The 16,397-nt window shown below is 36.3% G+C and overlaps 1 protein-coding gene and 1 non-coding gene across 5 annotated transcripts in view; both read left to right on the forward strand.

Annotated features, from left to right (window-relative positions):
* The window catches only part of MACROD2 (mono-ADP ribosylhydrolase 2), a 2,112,402-nt gene that overhangs the window by 382,921 nt on the left and 1,713,084 nt on the right, over positions 1-16,397 (forward strand). The gene's annotated exons all lie outside the window — the stretch shown is intronic.
* On the forward strand, positions 10,915-11,020 carry LOC129022218 (U6 spliceosomal RNA). Its single transcript, XR_008496302.1, has one exon. It is a non-coding gene; the product is annotated as a U6 spliceosomal RNA (small nuclear RNA).

The following is a 16,397-nucleotide window of genomic DNA, read 5'->3' on the forward strand; positions in this document are numbered from 1 at the left end:
AACGTGGTGAAACCCCGTTTCTAGTAAAAATACAAGAAGTTAGCTGGGTGTGGTGGCACGTATCTGTAATCCCAGCTACTTGGGAGGCTGAGGCAAGAGAACCACTTGAACCCAGGAGGTGGAGGTTGCAGTGAGCTGAGATTATACCATTGCACTCCAGCTTGGGCAATATGAGCGAAACTCCATCTCAAAAAGAAAAGAAAAGAAAAAATAGTTCATACTTCTGATATATTAAATGTCTTGGACTGTTATCAGTTAAGATACTTTTGGTTGCAAGTCATTGAAGATCTAAGCCTTACCTGCAAAATCAACAATTGGAATCCATTGGTTCATGTAACTGAGAAGTTAAAATGTATAGTACAACTTCAGGTAAAGCTTGATACAGTGGCTTAAAATATGTCAGTAAGAATACAGTTTCTCTCTGGCTCTCTGTCCTGCCTTTCTCATTGTTGGCAGCCTCCTCAGGCTGTGTGCAGTGGACCTTTGGCAGCTCTGGGATTTCCTCTTAGGCAATAACAGTTCCACATATCACATTCCCATAACACAATGTTCAAGGGAGAGAAGCGTCCTCCAAAAGTCCCTGCACAGAGCCCTGGGGGTCACTGTTTCTCATTTGCTTAAACTTGATCACAGGTTCATTCCTGAACCTATTACATGGGCAGGGAGATATGCTGGTGAGCTTGAGCCCACTGCAGGAGCTGCAGATAAGCCCAGCCCTACTCAGACACACAACTGAGAATGGAGGACAGGGCATGATCCAAAGGAAAATGGGGTACTCTTAGGTTGAGAAGGAAGGAGTGGATGCTGAGGATCAGCTCATTTTCAGAGGTTTTAGCATGCTGAAACTTGGGCATATTTCATACATTTATAAACTTGAAACTGCTCTTTTTCTCTTTGTCTTTTTTTTCGTAAGCCAGAGTTTCTGTTAAAATTGCCAAAACATCTTTAAAAGATACTCTATTTGTAGACCCTCTCAAATCTAGCCCAGATTTTTCTGTCAACAGGTAGTGATGCATGTCAGGGCACATCAGTATTACATCTTAGCATAAGCCTGTAGGATGTTAATAAAATATATAGAGAGTGCACATTCAACTATCTGTAATTCTGTGAAGTCAGGCCAGATGCTTAATGCACTAGTTAGAAACTATACCACATCTTTCTGAACAATTCCAAAGGGTATTGGAGAAATAATTAGATTTTAGCAGGTCACGGATGCCTTAGAATACCGAAAGGTTTTAAAAGGTCTTAAAATGCTATATTAAACTGTTCTTTTGTTCTGATATTTGCCTTTTATTAGTCAACACTTAAAATGTACCTAAAAACAATCACATAACCCTTTTAACTATATTTCCAAAACATTCTGCACTGGAATGAGATCTGTCATTACAGGACTTGAAACAGATATCAAAGCAAAATCAGAGTGGTTATTTCCCTGCCTGCCTGCCTGCTTGCCCACCCTCTGGTACACCCTTCTTTTTCCCAACACTCAAGTTGGACTGTTACACTTTGGGGACTGGGAGAAATGCAATTAAAAATCACAACTGAGAAAAAGCACCTCCTCGGCCTCCCAGGAAAGAAAGGAGGAATTGTGGTTCAGAATAAGCTAGTAAAAGTCGCAGGGTGTGGCAGTAGCTGGTGCGAAACTAGAAGCCTGCTGATCCCTACTTTCTTTCCTCTTCAGCACCTCCATATATGGCCATGCAGATAGAGCATATACAACTCCAGCTGATATAGGTCAAAGCTGTGTCCTTGACCCCTTGCCACTACCCAGTGCCCTGTCCCCTTCGCTTGTTTTAAAACGTTAAAAAAAAAAAAAAAGACTTAAAATGATCCTTGAAAAAATCAGAGACTTGGAGGAAGCAGATTGAGTCAATCGTTTCTATATGATACTTTCTATGTGGCCCTGAGAAAATAACTGGAGCTCTTTGAGCCTTAGTTCCTTTATTTATGAAGACAGGTTTGTGGAACCCACCTAATTTCCTATTATGGACTTCAAATAAAATGGTGGATGTAATAGTTCACTACTAAATCCGAGAAAGCACATACCAAGACTGAGTTGAAACCTGGGGATAGTTGCTTTTAATCTTCATAGTGATGAGTGGGGCCAGGATCAGTTCAAAAGAAACAATTCACTGATGTTAAATTGAACTGTGTGCTTTAACAACTTATCTTTGGGAATGAAACAATTTGAGAAATGCTTTCGCCTTCTCTCCTGGATGCTAGACTTTGAGATAACAGTATCTAACGCTGGTTCTGAGACTTAATTACAAATCAAAGGACAAATTCCTTATCTTTGGCAATGATTAGTATAAAATACAGCTTTGGAGGAATGACTAACAGTTAATAGGAGCAGATCAATATGTGTCTGATTATTGAGATGTGGATCAACAAGATATTATACAAGTGGATTGCCCTGAAGCACGTGATTTTCTCTGCGTAGCCAGCTACTGCTGTCAGTTTGGACCAAAGTGGTCATCATTTTGAAACCATCTTATTGTTTCACTATTTCTGGAGTATTGGTGCTAATTTTAGATACACAAATAGACTTTCTGAAATTGTCATTTTTTTTTTTCTGGAAACTGGCTCTGTAGTTCTCCTTGTATTGGAGATTATCTCTTTGCTATTTCTCTGCAGTCTAGACTACTTGGGTACATTAACATGCTTAATGTTGAAAGAAACATGTTTAAAGTAGAGTCAAAGACTGTTTTCTATTTTATCAGTTTATTAATGACTATGGAAATTGCCCTTCATTGGCACTGTCTGCAGGAAGCAGATTTACTACAATTAGCATTTATTGCCCCTTGGGAACTGGTATGAACTGATTATTTGCAAGATTTTCGGGGATCAAGTATCAGTTGATTAGATTCGGATTATATAAATGTTTTACAATCTATTCCAAATAAAATAAGTTAAAAATTAAGTCACCTTTACCATTGGGAAATTTTCTGTAAAATATAAAGGTAGTTAAATTTTCTAAGCATGATTTATGATAAATATGTTATATATTAACTAGACTCACTTAGTTCATTCTGTAAATGATTAACCTCAAATTTGAGGAATTTAAAAACATTTTATAATTTTTTCACTAGTTAAGTTTTGTTTGTTTTTTGTTTTGTTTGACATTTGAAGTGTATTCATGCTGGAAATTCACAAATACTTTGCTAGGTTTAAAAATGTGGGTTTAAAAATTAAGATCTAGACTTAACAAGTTTATTTAAAGTACATAAATATTGCCAAAATGTATTTATAGTTTAATGAGCTTTCATTCTTATATTCAAAGTTGTTTTAAAAATTGAAGGTAGACTTGAAAAAGAGTAAAAAAAAGTGTCACTTTTTAAAGTTATTATTTTTGTTTGGAGAAATTCGAGGAGCTTTTTGGTTGTTTAATTCTCATGTTTACATAGAAGCAACACACAACTGTTTGAGCAGCTTTGGATGTAACTCCTCTTTGTTTTCTTCAGTGGCCCAGGGAACAGACTTGTCACTCTGAAGTGCTCACGTGTAATCCTGTCCTCCCTTTCTTCCCCAAGGCAAGTCAGAAATAAGCTTATCAGATCATATCTTATTAACAAAGAAGAAAGGATTTTGACTGACCAAACAGTAGGAAAGGACTAGCAAAATATAAATGTCAAAGGTTTGCTGCCAAAAATCCTAGTTTGACAGTGGTTTTAAGTAACTAAACTTTTTTGAAAGTAGGATTTACATATTTTTAAAACATTTGCCTGAATTATACTTTGTCTAGGATTTTAAGTGCATTAGTTAATGGCTTTACCTATATTTTATATATGAATTAAGTACAATTATCACTATTATTATTATTGTCATTGTTGTTATTATTTGTTCCTTACAAGCAAATATTCCTATCTTATATCTGAGATAGGTTAGAGACAATTATATTATATCCTATGTGTTTTCAGTATAAAGTGTTTTAACAGAAAGTATAAATAGCCTTCTAATAAAGGGAGAAGCGTTTTTCTGATAGAAAGTACAATACGTTATTTAGGTAATTATAAGGAACTTTTAAATCATATTTATGTCTTATTTTCTTGGTTATTTTTATTTGAAGGTTTTTTTTTTTTAGATGGAGTCTTGCTCTATTGCCCAGGCTGGAGTAGCTGGGACTACAGGCACACACCACCATGCCCGGCTAATTTTTGTATTTTTAGTAGAGATGGGTTTTGCCATATTGTCCAGGCCGGTCTCGAACTCCTGATGTCAGGTGATCTGCCTGCGTTGGCCTCCCAAAGTGCTGGGATTACAGGTGAGAGCCACCACACCTGGCCTGAAGATGATTTTTCTATAAGGACAACAAGATGTTCATTATTTAGAGTTGTGATAGTAGGAAGGAAATAACTTTAGAAAGGAAGAGAGCAGCCTGGGCACGGTGGCTCACACCTGTTATCCCAGCACTTTGATCACGAGGTCAAGAGATCAAGACCATCCTGGCTAATATGGTGAACATAAAAATATAAAAAATACTACTAAAAATACAAAAAAATTAGCTGGGCGTGGTGGTGAGCGCCTGTAGTCCCAGCTACTTGGGAGGCTGAGGCAGGAGAATGGCGTGAACCTGGGAGGCAGAGCTTGCAGTGAGCCGAGATTGCACCACTGCACTCCAGCCTGGGTGACAGAGTGAGAATCTGTCTCAAAAAATAAAAAATAAAAAATAAAAGTAAGAGAGCAATTCCCTTGTGAAAATCAGGCTTGCATTTTCTTGAAGTTTGAAGTTTAAAGTAATCTAACTTTATCACAAAAACAATAATGATCCCAAATATATTTGGGAAAAAAGATAAATTTTTAATCCATATGAATAGCAAAAACATAAACACTACAAGATGTATGAATGTAGTGTTTTTGTTTTGTTTGCCTTATGTTCTGTAGACTTCCTGTGTGGCTCACATTCTATCAATCGTTTTTTGAAACTTTCTTTTCCCTTGGCTTCTTTGCTCCTACATTATCTGATTCTGCTTAAGGAAGAGCCCCTGAACAAAGAACAGATATTACCATCTCCATTCTAATATAGCTGATTTCTAGTAATTGTATAGCAGATGCTCGTTCAAGCACCTATTTATGTGTATTCTAACAAAAACATGGTATTCAGGCTCAGACAGGTTACAATTTTTTAAAGCACTTTATCCAACTTACTAGCATTCTCTTTGTTTTGTTTAGATTGATTTTACTATCATCTAAGTCTCAGAATTCGCTAATTAGGAGGAATGGGTGGTGATGTCTAAGTAATCTGTTGCTTTGAGAGTGTTTAGTAGAAACTCAGATGGAACAAAAGGAGTAAGAAGGAGAAGGTAGAACAGGTACTCTAAGAGGACCCCTAGTTTAATGCCTTGTTTGCCACGTGTCTTCCCTTGGTGAGTTTTTCAACAAATGCTTATTGAATAGCAAGGTGTGCCTCGTAAGTCTGATCTCTTTTACTATATTCTCTGTTTTTCAAAGACTTTATAACTAACTTTCCCAAGTTGGTCTGTCCACTTATACATAGATTATAGGTTGGACAAAACCATCTCATGACATAGATATATAGGTTCTTGAGCAATCTCAAAGAAATGACAAAGAAACTTTTTCATGGTCTATGGGTGAGAAGGTCAGCAACAATTTAACCAATGTGCTCTAGATCACAAAACGTATTTGAAATGAGACTGAAAGCAGCTAGAGGAAAAGTTTTTGAAGAGATAATAAGGAGAGAATCAGAGGTGCTAAGATAGCAACAGCATGTTAATTTGAGGTGAAAAGAGTCCTAATTAGTAGGTAGATTTTGGACTCTTTATCAGTTACTGTGGTGGTAAGTGCAAGCAGGGAAGACAGAGGAAATTCTCTAGGAACATTCGTAATGCACATGTGAGAGGTCACTCATCCTTGTAGTGAGTTTTGGGGATGGATAGAGGAAATTGCTGAATTATAGAGGCCAATTATGAAAAAGAAAGTACATAGATTTGGGCTAAATAATAATATCAATGTAATGAGACCAGTATTCTAATAATGATAATAGCATGAAAAGAGTAGTGAACAGCTAAATATAGACTAAAATATAGTAAAATCTGATTGTACAGGATGGTAAGGGTACACAAACATGGAGATGTGTTACTACTCTGGAATGTGACCTAATCCTGCTGATTTCCATCTTATGCTCTTCCAGGGAAGAGAGATGAAGCTTTCCAAAAGCTGCCAGTTTTAAGTTTACAGGAGAATCCATGGGATTCCCAAGTTATTATCTGTTCTGCATTCAGAAATGCAATTCTTTGGCTAAGAAAGGGTCTCCTCTACCATTTGCTTTAGGAGAATGAAAACTGACCCTTGCCAAGAGAGCCAGAACTAAGACTTGGCTATTAAAACAAGGATATGGGACATGGGGCCAACATATCTCAGCCAGATCACCCACACATCCATTAGGAATATGGGGCAGCTTTCAGGGGTTTCTGGTGTGTGTCCAGGTTAACATCTAGCCTAACATTGCTATGTCAGTGGAGGCAATAGAGTCATCCAAGATATGAAATCAGAACAAATGTATAGGTATAAGCCAGGCACGGTGGCTCACACCTGTAATCCCAGCACTTTGGGAGGCTGAGGCAGGTGGATCATCTGAGGTCAGGAGTTTGAGACCAGCCTGGCCAGCATGTTGAAACCCTGTCCCTGTCTCTACTAAAAATACAAAAAAATTAGCTGGTGTGGTGGTACGCACCTGTAGTCCCAGCTACTTGGGAGGCTGAAGCAGGAGAATTGCTTGAGCCCAGGAGGTGGAGGTTGCAGTGAGCTGAGATTGTGCCATTGCACTCCAGCCTAGGCGTCAGAGCAAGACTCCATCTCAAAAAAAAAATAAAATAAAATAAAAATAAAAAAAGAAAGAAAGAAAAGAAAAGAGAAGAAAAAATATATCGGTATTAGAACATGCAATAAAAATCCTGTGACATTAAGGGTTCATGGTAATTTGTATCAGAATGTACATGAAAGAAAATATTAAGAAGGAAGGTATACCAGTTCAGGATGTGTTATCTACTAAATAATGTGCCAGAATCCTAATAGACATTTCTATTTACATTTGGCTCTTCTGAACCTTATTAGTTCCTTCAACTTGTCCTTTATGAACAACATCTTTTATTAGTAGACAAAAAAAAAAAAAGAATTTCTTATCAGTTTAGGAAAACCACCAATTGTCCTGTTATCTTAAGGAATGATTTTTGGTGGAATGTACCCTAATTCTATTTTTTCTCCTCAGTATCTTTAATATGTGATGCTTACAGATTCATTAAAAAATAAATGAATATTTATGACTTGGAATATTATGCTACCAGGAACCATATATGCATTTTTTAACTATAAGAAATGAACTGACCACTACTGTCTATTTCCATCAGACTTGTTTCAATTAACAGCACTTTGGGAAACTGAGGCAGGCAGATCACTTGAGCCTAGGAGTTCAAGACTAGCTTGGGCAACATGATGAAGTCCCATCTCTACAAAAAATACAAGAATTAGCTGGGCGTGGTGGTATATGCCTATGGTCTCAGCTACTTGGGAGGCTGAGGTGGGAGGATTGCTTGAGCCTAGGAGGTGGAGGTTACAGTGGGCCATGATCACCCCACTGTATTCCAGCCTGGGCGACAGAATGAGGCCCTGTCTCTAAATAAATAAACAAACAAATAAATAAATGGAAAATAAAAATAATCTGAATTCCCACTATCCAGTATTAACATTGGGTGGTTTAAAGCCTTTCAAACGTTTACAACTTGTACCTACTATATACAAACTTTATTTTTTTTACAAATTAGGAAAATAGTGTACTTGTTTTATAACTTATTTGTTTTTAATTTTTAATTTTTGTGGGTACATACTAGGTATATATATTTATGAGGTACATGAGATACTTTAATACAAGAATGCAATGTGTAATAATCGCATCATGGAAAATGGGGTACCCATCCCTTCAAGCATTTGTCCTTTGTGTTATACTTCAGTTAATACTCTTTTAGTTATTTTAAAATGACTATAGTCACCCTGTTATGCTATCAAATATGAGGTATTATTCATTCTTCTTTTATATATATAGAGTACCTATTACCCATATATATTGTATATATATGGTTAATTAATTATATATTATATATTAACATTTTATATATATATATAGTACCTATTAACCATCCCCACCCACCTCCCCACTGCCTCCTGAGTACTTTTCCCAGACCCTGGTAACCACCCTTTTATTCTCTGTCTACATGAATTCCATCGTTTTGATTTTGAAATCCCACAAATAAGTGAGAACATGTGATGTTCGTCTTTCTGTGCCTGCCTTATTTCATGTAATATAATGACCTCCAGTTCCATCCATGTTATTGCAAATGACAGAATCTTATTCTTTTTTTTTGTTGTTGCCCAGGCTGGAGTGCAGTGCAATTCTCCTGCCTCAGCCTCCCAAGTAGCTGGAACTACAGGCATGCACCACCACGCCTGGCTAATTTTTTGTATTTTAGTAGAGACGGGGTTTCACCATGTTGGTCAGGATGGTCTCAAACTCCTGATCTCAGGTGATCCACCCACCTCAGCCTCCCAAAGTGCTGGGATTACAGGCGTGAGCCACTGTACCTGGCCACCTTATTCTTTTTTATTTTGTTTGGCTGAATAGTACTCCATTGTGTATAAGTGCCATATTTTCTTTATCCATTTATCTTCTGATGAACTCTTAGGTTGCTTCCAAATCTTAGTTGTTGTGAGCAGTTCTGGAACAAACATGAGAGTGCAAATATTTCCTCAATACACTCATTTCCTTTCTTTTGGGTATATACCCAGCAGTGGGATTGCTGGGTCATATGAGAGCTCTATTTTTAGTTTTTTGAGGAACCTCAAAACTGCTCTCTGTAGTGGTTGTACCAATTTATGTTCCCACCAACAGTGTACGATGGTTCCCTTTTTCTCCACACCCTCGCCAGCATTTGTTATTACCTGTCTTTTGGATAAAAGATAGGTAATATCTTTTTTTATCTTTTTATCTTTTGGATAAAAGACAGGCAATAACAAATGGGGTGAGTTGATATTTTAACTGGGGTGAAATGATATCTCTTTGTAGTTTTGCTTTGCATTTCCCTGATGATTAGTAGTGTCGATCACTTTTTCCTATGCCTGTTTGCTATTTGTATGTCTTCTTTTGAGAAATGTCTATTCAACTATTTTGCCCATTTTTTGATTGGATTAACATTTTTTTCCTATAGAGTTCTTGAGCTCCTTGTATATTCTGGTTATTAATCCCTTGTCAGATGGGTAGTTTACAGATATTTTCTCCTTTTCTGTGGGTTGTCTCTTCACTTTGTTGGCTGTTTCCTTTGCTGTGCAGAAACTTTTTAACTTCATGTGATCCCATTTGCCCATTTTTGCTTTGGTTGCCTGTGCTTGTGGGGTATTACTCAAGAAATCTTTGCCTAGACCTATGTCTTAAAGAGTTTCCCTTATGAATTTCCTCATAGCTTGAGGTCTTAGATTTCAATCTTCAATCCATTTCGATTTGATTTTTGTGTGAGGTGAGAGATAGGGATCAAGTTTAATTCTTTTGCATATGGATATTCAGTTTTCCCAGGACAAATTATTGAAGAGACCGTCTTTTCCCCAAGGTGTGTTCTTGGCACCTTTGTCAAAAATGAGTTCACTGTAGGTGTGTGGATTTGTTTCTGGGTTCTCTATTCTGTTCCATTGAGCTATGTGTCTGTTTTTATGCCAGTAGTACCATGCTGTTTTGGTTGTTATAGCTCTGTAGTATAATCTGACATCAGGTAATGTGGTTCCTTCAACTACTTTTCTTTTTGCTCAGGGTGGGTGGCTTTGGCTATTCTGGTTGTTTTTTTTTTGGTTCCACATTTTTTTTTAAATTTCTGTGAAGATTGTCATTGGTGTTTTGATAGAGATTGCATTGAATCTATAGATTACTCTGGGTGGTATGGATATGTTAATAATATTGATTATTTCACTGCATAAACATGGAATATCTTTCCATTTTTGTGTGTTGTCTTCAATTTCTTGCATCAGTGTTTTATATTTTTAATTGTACAGATCTTTCACTTATTTGGTTAATTCCTAGGTATTTAATTTTACTTGTGGCTATTGTAAATGGGATTTCTTTTTTAATTTTCTTTTCAGGTTGTTCACTGTTGGCATATAGAAATGCTACTGATTTTTGCATGTTGATTTTGTGTCCTGCAACTTTACTGAATTTATCAGTTCTAATAGTTTTTGGTGGAGTGTTTATGTTTTTCCAAACATAAGATCATATCATCTGCAAATAAGGAAACTTTGTCTTTTTCCTTTCTGATTTGGATGCCCTTTATTTCTTTCTCTTGTCTTATTGCTCTAGCTAGGACTTTCAGTTCTATGTTGAATAACAGTGGTGAGAGTGGGCATCCTTGTCATGTTACAGATCTAAAAGGAAAGGCTTTCCCCATTCAGGATGATGCTAGCTGTGGGTCTGTCATATATGGCTGTTATGTTGAGGTTCATTTGTTCTATATCCAGTTATTTGAGGGTTTTTATCATGAAAGGATGTATAACTTTATCGAATGCTTTTTCAGCAGCAATTGAAATGATCAGATAGTTTTTGTCTTTTGTTCTGTAGATATGATATATCACACTAATTGATTTGCATATGTTGGACCATCCTTACATCCCAGGGATAAACTCCACTTTGTCATAATGAATGATCTTTTCAATATGTTGTTTAATGCAATTTGCTAGTATTTTGGTGAGGTTTTGCATCAATATTCTTCAGAGATATTGGCCTGTAGTTTTTGTTTTGTTTTTGGTGTGTCTAACTTATTTGTTTTATGACTTTGCACAGTGACCTACATAACTAGCCTCTCTAGCTGGGCGTTTGTGTGCTTTCCAGTTTTTCAAGATCGTGAGCTAATTATGATAAAAATACTCGTCTCGCTTCGGCAGCACATAGACTAAAATTGGAACAATATAGAGAAGATTAGCATGGCCCCTGCACAAGGATGACATGCAAATTTGTGAAGCGTTCCATATTTAAAAAAGAAAAAAATACTCCTAACTAAATCTTTATGCTTATTATGTATATTTATTAGGATAACTTCTTTGAGATAAAACTTATGGTTTCTAGGGATGACACTCTTGTAATGAATTTGCTGTAATTACAAGATTGCCCTCCAGAAAGGGTACATGCACCCTTCTAACCTCTGCCCCTTCAGTAACATTGAGTAGTGTTCATCTTTAACTTAATAGGAGATACATGGTATGTTAATATTGATTTAATTTGTATTTATAGAAGGAGCACATTTTGTTGTTTTGGGAAAGAGCATTTTCTTTTTCTTCTTTTTCTCGTTCCTTAATTTCCCCTTTTTGGCTAAACTTTTTCTATGTGATCCATTTTTTTTTTTTAGAAGATAAACGTGGAAGTACAGAGACTAATACAACAATGCATCACCCAGAATTAACAAAGGTTAACATTTGAATATTTTTGCTTTAGCTTCTTCATTAAAAATGGGATATAATATGATAATAAAGTTGAAATATTATTAGTTTCCACTCTCATCCACTTACCTCTTTCCTTATCCATAGGCATCTACTATCATCAATTTGATGGTATTTTCCAGTTTATGTTTTCATATTTGTTTAATTAAAATTAGCGTTAGCTGTGACTCTTCAAAAATTCAAGTTACAAGTGGCTTAAACAATATGGATGTTGATTTGTCACTTGTGTAAAAGTCCAAATCGGGGGCCTAGGGTGTATATGGTCCTCCACATAGTCAGCGACCCATGTTTCTTCCAACTTGTTGCTTTATAGTGAGTTGCCTTGGTCTCATAATAGTAGCAGCCTTATTCCAGGAAGAACAGAAAAGGGATTATAAATATACTAGAATTAATAATTACTCATCTGTTATAATTAATAGCAATAATTACTTATTTTAATGATAATTTATTCATTAACTGCAAAACTGTATTTATTTGTCTCCTGTACAAATAAGACTGCAAGGAACATTCTTTTCCATATCTCCTACTCCACATGTGTGAGTTTCTCTTGATGAATATACCTAGAAGTGGAATTTCAGGGTTTTAAGGGATGACTATTTTTTATCTATACTAGATATTGCAAAAATTTTAAGCTTTCTCTGTTAGAGTATTTTTAACTGCAGGTAACAGACAATGGAATTTAAAGTGGCTTAAATAAAGAAACCTATCACCTCATATAATAAGAAGTCCAGAGGTAGAACTGCTCTAGATTTGCGTAATTCATTGACTCAATAGCTTTCCTCCGGTCATGAGGAATCAGGTGCAGACAAAACAACGGCCAGAGGCGTTTATTCCTCTATGTCTCTTTTGAAGGGCAAAGAAACTTTCTTTAGAAATTTGTGTTAGCTACATTCTTTCATGTTTCATTGGCTAAAATTAAATCACATGCCAATGCCTAAATTGATTACTTATAAGGGTCTACAAGACCATGATGACTGGCTGGGGGGCAAGACTAGTTTTGCTTAAAAAATATCATCAGGAGGAAGGAGATACCTGAACAAAATATACCTTTAGGAAGGAAGAAGGGGAAAGTGGGTGTCAAGTCGGCAATCTGCAGTGTCTGCTCTGTCTCTAAAGTGGTTACTGCATTCCCATCATTAGTATTTGAGTTATTAATTGTCAGGATTTTTGTTTGTTTTACCAATCTAATGATCAACACTTTGTTGTTGTATTCCTTAGAATTTTTCTGTTTCTATTGGGTTGTACACCTTTTTAGATATTTATAGACCCTTAGGATTTTCTTTTCTTTGAATTACCTTAGCTATGTTCTTTGCCTGATATTCTCCTAAGTTATTTGTATTTTTCTTATTGATTTGTAGCAGTTCTTTACATATTCTGGATAATAATTATTTGTATGTATACTTGTGTTGGAAGTTTCTTCCATCAGTGAATGGCTTGTGTTTTTACATTTGTTTGCATTAAAAATGTTTTTATAACTTAAATATTTGTTTCTTGTGTCTTATTCTCAGAACCATTTTTTATACCAAAGTCTTACAGGTTTTTTTTTTTAAAGTATTCTATTTCTTATTGAATTTTAGGTGGATATCAGCCTTTGCTTGCTATATCCTAGCAGTTTTTAAAGTGATGGATGGACTCTTTCAAAGTGTCTGCAAGACTAAAATTATTTTTATAATGATATTAAGATGTCATTTGCCCTTTCCCCCATATATGTAGAATTGGGTCTTTTTCAACTTTTATTTTAGATTCACGGGTACATGTGCAGGTTTGTTACACAGATATATTGAATGATGCTGAGGTTCGGGGTACAAATGATCTTATCACATAGGTACTGAGCACAGTACCCAACAGTTAGTTTTTCAACCCTTGTTCCCCTTTTTCCCTTCCTTCTCTAGTAGTTCCCAGTTTCTGTGTATTCCTAGGTATTTTATTTTGTTCATGGCTATTGACTTTATGCCTATGAGTATCCAGTGTTTAGCTCCCACTTCTAGGTGAGAACATGCAGTATTTGGTTTTCTGTTCCTGCATTAATTCACTTAGGATAATGACCTCTGGCTGCATCTGTGTTGCTGCAAAGATATGATTTCGTTCGTTCTTATGGCTGTGTAGTATTCCATGGTGTATATGTACCACATTCTCTTTATCCAATCCACTAGTGACAGGCACCTAGGCTGATTCCATGTCTTTCTATTGTGAACAGTGTTGCAGAATAGAAACTGGTAGAATGATTTGTTTTCTTATAGATATATACGCAGCAATGGGATTGCAGGGTAGTTCTAAGTTCTTTGAGAAACCTCCAAACTGCTTTCCACAGTGGCTGAACTAATTTACATTCCCAACAGTGCATATACAGGTCATTAACAAAATTAACATAAAAGATACCACTTGTAACCTATCAAATTATAAAATAATGTTTTAAATGATAACTAATATAGGACAGAGTGAGTTGTGACTCTGACCAGGAGTGTAAAGTGGTAACTTTCTGGAAATATGTTGCAAAGACCCCACTAATCCATGTATTTTTAACTCAGTAATTTCTGTTCTAGAAGCTAGCCTGAGGAAATTGTAAGAAACTGTGAGGAAATTGTTCAGTGTAGAATTATATAAAAGATAAAAAAAGTGGAAGCAACCAGATATCCATCAATAAAATACAGAATCAAGTTTTATCTATGGAGAGAATTATTTTGTAACCATTTATGTGTTCAGAGGTTTTTTTGTGATGACATGGAAATATACTATGTAATTGTGAGAAAATCAGCGTATAAAACTCTACATGTCTTATGATTTTAATGATATTAAGAGCAAATTAGAAATGGAAAAAAGGAAAGAAACTATCAAAATGTTTACAGTGGTTATCTCTGAGTATTGTTATGCATATTTTAAAAATTAGCTTTCTAATTTTTTATGATAAATATATATTGTTTTCACTAATAGAAGTGTTATTAAAAAGGTCTGGTAAAGATTGGCTATTTTTCATTTCAGCCTTGAGATTATTGGGAGTGGAGAGGGCCCTTTTATGAAATGAAGTCTCTTATTTCTTTGGGGAGGGAGTAGAACATTTGGTAGTGTGTCTTTCCCGATAGAAAGAGAGGAATGTGACCCAGCAGGGCCTGGGGCAGCAGATACTAACTCAGCTGGATTTCAAGAACAACCATTGGATCCTGATTTAGTGGAATGCACTCCAGACTGCTTAGTGTCATGGTTAAGGGCGCTAGTTTTGTAGCCAGAGTTTCTAGTTTATAGCCTAGTTCTGCCACTTGTGAGCTGAATTAAGTTTTGGGTAAATTACTTAATCTCTGTGTATGTGTTTCAGTGTTTCCATATATGAATTGGGAATAATAACACTCTCTGTGCCATGGGGTTATTATGAGAATAAACTGAATTATTGTGTTTAAAATTGTCAGCAGAGTGTTCCCACATAATAACCTCTTACTATTTTTTTAGTAAGTTTTAATAGGTCTTACTATTAGTGGTTTAATCAGCTATCTATTACCTCATAACAAACCTCCCCAAAATTGGTGCCCTAAAATAACATGAAATAACTTATTTAGTCCATAAATCTCAATAGTTATAGCTCATCTCTGTTCCACAGGGCATCAACTGAGATGGCTCACCTGGGGGCTGGAGGATCTACTTTCTTTTTCTTTTTTTTTGAGATGGAGTCTTGCTCTGTCACCCAGGTTGGAGTGTAGTGGTACAATTTCGGCTCACTGCAACCTCCGCCTCCTGGGTTCAAGCAATTCTCCTGCCTCAGCCTCCCAAGTAGCTGGGATTACAAGCATGAGCCACCATGCCTGGCTAGTTTATATATTTTTAGTAGAGATGAGGTTTCACCATGTTGGACAGGCTGGTCTTGAACTCCTGACTTCAGGTGATCTGCCCACCTTGGCCTCCCAAAGTGCTGGGATTACAGGCGTGAGCCACCGTGCCTGGCCTGGAGGATCTACTTTCAAGAGACCTCACACACGGCTGACAAATTGGCACTGGCTTCTGCTAGGAGCTCAGCCAGAGCTGTGTGATGGGGGTCTCTGTTTTCTCCAAGTGGGCTTCTTCATGGACTGTCCAGGCTTCCCTATGGCAGCATGTCTGGATTTGGAAAGTGAGCATCTTGAACAAAACAGGCAGAAGTGCATCACATTTTTATAACCTGTCCTCAGTAGTGACTTCTTTATCCTACTACTTCATGGAGTACTACTTCCATCATAGTCATGAATCCATCCAGATTAAAGAGGCAGGAACATAGACACTCCCCTGTCTATGTGAGGAGTGTTGAGCACATTGTAAGAAGAGTATGAGTGGTGGAAAATATTGTTTCAGCCATGTTTGAGAAATACAGCTGGCCATAGCAGTCTACTGACCTTTTAGATAACATAATATGCTTGGCTTTCTTATCCACTAACAGCAGCAATCTCAATTCTGTGTATTAGAACCATCTTAGGTCTTTTTACTAAATGCAGATTATGAGTGACTGTTCATTTATTTTGAATATTTTCTGTATTTTTCAATGTTGAAAGCTTATTACTATAATGAAAAGTTTTAAATGAAAAGATCAACTTTTTTTGCAATGTATCTAGATATTCTACAATCTATGAATGTAAGATTTCCATGTAGAATTTTAAAAATCTATTACACTCCTTCTTTCTTGGTTTGGTCATATTTCTAGTAGCACTGACCTCTAGAATGAAAGAAAAGAAAGAAAAAAAGATTCTACTCACAAATATTTCTATGTTAAATGTAGTGGTTCCTCAGGGCAAACCTTAGACACCAAATACAGCCTATAAAACTATGAAGTGTGATTCCCACTGCCCTCTCCTTAGAACTCTGGGTTGCAAACAACTGATGAGCAGCTGCTGGCTTTTACTGCTAGTGAACTTGAACAGAGAGCAATTTCTATTCATCTGTCAAGAAGGACAGGCACA

This window comes from Pongo pygmaeus, chromosome 21 (genome assembly GCF_028885625.2).
Source record: "Pongo pygmaeus isolate AG05252 chromosome 21, NHGRI_mPonPyg2-v2.0_pri, whole genome shotgun sequence".
NCBI classification, from domain to species: Eukaryota; Metazoa; Chordata; class Mammalia; order Primates; family Hominidae; genus Pongo; species Pongo pygmaeus.